Source organism: Erithacus rubecula (genome assembly GCF_903797595.1).
Source record: "Erithacus rubecula genome assembly, contig: scaffold_193_arrow_ctg1, whole genome shotgun sequence".
Classification (NCBI taxonomy): Eukaryota; Metazoa; Chordata; class Aves; order Passeriformes; family Muscicapidae; genus Erithacus; species Erithacus rubecula.
Genome location: NW_027636120.1, coordinates 220,567 through 226,206, shown reverse-complemented (window position 1 = coordinate 226,206; position 5,640 = coordinate 220,567).

Here is a 5,640-nt window from a genome sequence, read left to right as displayed (position 1 = left end):
GGAGGGGCCTCCAGGATGGGGCTGGATCCTTTGGCTGTGAGGAGAGGATGAGGGTGCTAGGATTGTCCAGCCTGGAGCAGGGAAGGCTGAGGGAGCCCCATCCCAGCAAGGACAGGAAGAGTTTAAATGAGTCAGGCTGGTTATAGCATTTCCTCAGCATTCAAAAGCAGCATGGCTACCTTTCTCCATCCACCACTGAAAGCTTTGCTAACAGGGCATTTTTCAAGCTGTTTTCACTGCATTCCAGGCAGAGCATCCTGATACAACACCTTGATTGTGTTTGTATCTATCATAGCATCATCAGAGGCAAATATCAAAGGGTTAAGAGCTTAGCTGAGGAATAGAAGCTATACATATAATGATCAGAGTAGAAGCAATGTAGAAAGTTAATAATCAGTGGGCGCCAGTAGAGATAAGAAAATAAATCACTTGCTTGGCTTTGTTGTGTCAAGTTGGGCAGTTGCAATATTATTGAAGTGAAGAAACCATAACTGCACCTGGGCCCTGCAACCAGCCAGAACCAGGCTGGGAACTTGAACTATGGTCAAAGGGCCTGAGAATCTAGGAACAAGACCAAGGTGAAAAGCTGAAGGCAAGGAAGGCTCCCTGACTTCATCATTAGGAGACCTCTGACCCATTTCAAACACCCACTGACCCATTTGAAGGAAAGAACTGTGCAAGGACTGTGCAAAAGAACTTTGAGCTAATTTTAATACAAAGTAAGGTATGGCATGTTAGGTAATTCATATCTATAGGCATATTGGGTAACTAAATAATATGTAAGATTTTGATGGAAAACATAAGACAGAGCCCTGGGTACTTTGCATATCCTTGTCGGTGATTTCTCCTGGGCTTGCCCAGCATTGTAATAAAATACTACTTTCTAACTTAAGCTGGATGGAGAGTCCTTTTTTCTCTATCATTGGTGAGTCACCATGAGAAACTCTGGCTGCAAGAGCAATCTGGGGTATGGATGTCTCTGGGACCTTCCTGGAGGGACCTCCATTCCCCCTGCTCATCATGGCGACAGACATGTTGCTGGACAGCAGACAAAACTGTATGTTTAAAATGATGTGTATGCCTGTCAGGCCTACACATGGCTAAAAGGCAGCTGACAAGACACAGAAGACGTTCTGTGCTCAGCGCAAGCCTGGGCAGTTTTGCTTGCAATTATCGGGAGGGTGCAGTGGCCACAGAAAGGTTTTGTTCTGTCAGGGAGATCCAGCAGCAGTTCTTTGGGTGAACTGGGCAAATCCTTGTTTATTGCTGCTATTATCATTATTTTGATTGGGTCCTGCCTCTGTGAATGACTGTTTGATTGGTGAGATGTACTTAGGAAGAAGCGAGCCGCAGCTTGGATCTGTGTTTTTGTTTTGGGAACTTAAACGGCTGGAGAAGAACAAAGTGATTGGGTGATCGTTTAAAATTGCAGTATACTGTGTGCTGTGTTGACAAGAGGTGGATGCTTTGTCCCTTAATAAAGAGATACCCTTCCCTGCAGTGATTTTGATTTGGATTCGGGTTGTGTGTGGGAATTCCTGTTTAAGGGGGACGGCATTCCCTGTAGCACTCGGTGTTTGGGCTTAACCGGTCCCTGCTGCCACTGGTCATTGTGTATTTTAGAGTAATATTGCCATCTTGTGACAAAAGTTACAATTGCAGCAAACTGTAATTTTCCCTGTGTTTTCTGTGTTAACTGGATGGAATATATCGAACTTCAGCAGGGAGGTTGGTAGCTTTGGACTGGGAAGAGTCTGCACAAGAGGGTCTGGACATTCAAGAGAGAAGAGGAATAGCTTGCTTTTGTGGGTGTTATGAGGCTTTTGGGGCTTCTAGAAGTTGGCACTCTGCATGGTTACTGTTACAGTGCAAGATTTGTGAAAAACGTTGTTATTGTTGCTCTGAGAGATGACAAGGTCTATGCCCTCAGTGTAAATCGAGACATCCTAAACATGTTGATTTTGAACCTAAGATCCTAAAGTTTGTGTGTGGCAAATCACATTCAATACCTGCAACTCAGGCATGTGTGTGGGAGAAAGATTAGGAAAGGACTGTGAGGCTGTGTGGAGAGAGATTTGGGTGGAAACAGGATAAGACAAGGAGGAAGAGGTAATGAGTACTAGACAAAGCAAGGAGATCTCTAAGGCCAGTCCTTTAGCCTGTATTTTGACACACTGGAAAGAGTTAGTAGGGTGTGGGGGCACTGAAAAATAGCAAAGTTTGATCAAATTTCACAGACATATCCCCAGCAGAATCCATTTAAAACTTCAGGAAAATTTGGTGTTCCAATTAAACTTTGAAGTCTTGAGAAGTTTCTTTAACACACTGAAGAACTTAATCTGATGTAAACAGCACCAAATCCCTGTGAGGGTCATTAAAATCCTTGTGCTGTGTCTGTGCTGCTGAGCTGGGCTGGGCTCCTGGCACAGAGGCAGCTCCCAGGCACAACCAGGAAAAGCTTCAAAAAGACATTTCTGCTGAGGAGCAGCTCCTCTCCCAGCCCAACAGGGCTGAGGGCACTGCCTGCAGGCACTGAGGGGACAGGAGCCAGGCACAGACAGGCTAAAGGCAATCAGGACAGGGAAGACATTGAGCTGAGACTTCACTTGGGGAAACATATTCACAGCCCTTGATATGGTGAGTCTGTGGGTGCAGGGCAATGTTCCCTGTGCTCCTGGAGGGATCTCCTGGAGCCAGCACAGCCCACAGCCTGGGGGATGTGTCAGGAGGACCTCTCCCCAGTTTTCTGAGCCAGGAGGAGGAGGAGGATGTGCTGCAGGGCAGGGCTGCCTGGGCACTGTCAGAGGGACAGGGCAGGAGGCTCCTGCTGCCAGGGATGGCGCAGGCGTGAAGCAGGGACTGCCCTCCCAAGGCTGACCAGGGCTGTCCTGCAGAGCAGCTCCTGCAGCCCTCAGGGCTCTTGGACAGCCCAGGGCATGTGCCACCTGCCGGGACAGCTCTCAGCCTGCCTGGCATCTTCCATGGACTGTGGGGAAAAGATAGAGGTGGAAGGAGTGACCTCCAAGGGCAGATTCCTCCTGCTGTGCAGATGGTGCTGCATGGCCAGGCTGCTCTCAGCTTTCTCCTCAAGGCAAGGGAAAGGGGCTGGTCCGGTGTGTCTGTGTCACTGAGACTCCTGCACTGTCCCACTGGGCATCAGCAGATCTGCCTCAAATCTCCCTCACAAAAGTGCCTCCTCACCTTCTCTGCCTACAGACAGCAGCAGCAGCACCTTGGCTGCAGCCTCTCAGTTTATCTGAGCTGCTTCTTAAGGCCCCTGCTGGCAGGGAGATGTCCCTGGGCAGGTCCTGTGCTGGGAGGGGTGTGCAGGGCAGAACTGAGCCCACAGGGCTGGGCTCTGGGAAGCACTGGCAGGAAAGAGGCTTGGATAGAGAGAAATAGCTCCCAGTAGGCACAACACCAGGCAGCAGAGAGCCGACCAACCCTGGATGTCCTCCCTCTATAGATGCCTATGGAAAGATAGAATGGCTTAGAGAGATTGACTTGGAAACTGGAGCCTTCTAAAGGTGTACTTATTTTTCCAGCATATTTTACTGTGATTACCCTTAATTATAAAAGGTTTATCAGCAAAGTGCAGCTGTGTGGGACCATTGCAGGTGTGACAGCACTGGAGCACATTGTTGAGTCATGTTTTCCTTCTGGGCTCCCCCAGTATTCAGGCTGAGAGCCATGCTGAAGATGAGGCAGTAACACAGCAGTACACACCCACACTCAAACATTGAAGTTTTAGTGAAGTTCCCCCACAGGAAGAACAGTAATTCTCAGAGGATTCCTAATTTAATTGCACAGGATTGGACTCAAGGAATCTGTCCCAGCTTTGTCAATATCTTTCTTTCAAGACTCCATGATTTCCCAGAGTGATGAAATGTTCAACAGCATCTCCATCAGCCACTTCCTCCTGCTGCCATTGTCACACACACGGCAGCTGCAGCTCCTGCACTTCTGCCTCTTCCTGGGCATCTCCCTGGCTGCCCTCCTGGCCAACGGCCTCATCATCAGCGCCGTAGCCTGCGGCCACCACCTGCACACCCCCATGTTCTTCTTCCTGCTCAACCTGGCCCTCACTGACCTGGGCTCCATCTGCACCACTGTGCCCAAAGCCATGCACAATTCCCTCTGGAACACCACGAACATCTCCTATGCAGGGTGTGTCATCCAACTTTTTTTCTTTGTGTTTTTCATTTCAACAGAGCTTTCCCTCCTGACCATCATGTGCTACGACCGCTACGTGTCCATCTGCAAACCCCTGCACTACGGGACCCTCCTGGGCAGCAGAGCTTGTGCCCACATGGCAGCAGCTGCCTGGGCCAGTGGCTTTCTCAATGCTCTGCTGCACTCAGCCAATACATTTTCCTTTCCCCTGTGGCCATGGCCAATGCCCTGGGGCCAGTTCTTTCTGTGAAATCCCACATATCCTCAAACTCTCCTGCTCCAAATCCTACCTCAGGGAATTTGGGCTTCTTGCTGTTAGGGCCTGTTTATCATTTGGTTGTTTGTGTTTATTGTTTTCCTCCTATGTGCAGATCTTCAGGGCTTGTGCTGAGGATCCCCTCTGAGCAGGGAACGGCACAAAGCCTTTTCCACCTGCCTTCCTCAACCTGGCTGTGGTCTCCCTGTTTATCAGCACTGCCACATTAGCCTACCTGAAGCCCCCTTCTGTCTCCTCCCCATCCCTAGATCTGGCCCTGTCAATTCTGTACTCAGTGGTGCCTCCAGCTCTGAACCCCCTCATCTACAGCCTGAGGAATCAGGATCTCAAGGCTGCAATGTGGAGACTGATGACACAATGATTTTAGGAACATTGAACTGCTGGCAAATTTCTGCAAATCCACTTGAAATAAAAGTTTGTTTTTTCATAGTTCTTGTTGTTTTTGGTTTTGGAGTTTGTTCTGCTTTTCTATTATATTCCATTAAAAAATGTCATTATTTTGCCATTATCCTTTTGTTTCTCTCCACATTCCCTGTGGCCAGAGACTGTGTCCATGAGAACCCTGTGCTCTCAGGGGCCATAAATTACTAAAGGATCTCCAAGGATAGTTTCACCAGAGTTCCCCAATATGTTCCCTTCTCTGGAGCTGCAGAAGCAATGCCTGTGTGCAGAACTGGGGCAGATCAGTGCTGGCACAGGAGCTGTGCCCAGCAGCAGCAGCATTTGGTGCTGCCAGTGCGCTCCCTCTGCCACTGCTCTGCTGCCCTCCTGCCCCTCGTGTTGCTGCAGGGCCTGAGTGCTCTCAGGGCCGGGCACAGCCCTGGGGGTGGCAGTGCCGGGGCTGCAGCAGGGACAGGCCATGGGCACTGCTGGGGCAGCGCTGACACCTCAGGGCAGGGCCTGGGGGCTCCAGGCTCCTTGGCCAGGCTCTGTCCAGAACACTTGGCCAGTCCAGTATTGAGCAGAGAAAACCTCCATGAGCAGCCTCAAGCTGGCCATGGGCAGGCTGGGGGCAAACAGCATGGCTGGTGCGCTGCAAGGTCCCTGCAAGAGGGAGACCCTGGCAAGGAGCAGCAGAGCAAGGGCTGATCCATCCCCACTGCGCTGGTCAGACCAGGGCAGCATCCCAGAGCGTTTTCATGCACCTCTGCAGCCCTGGCCTCTCCCCCAGCTCACACAGGTGCTGCATC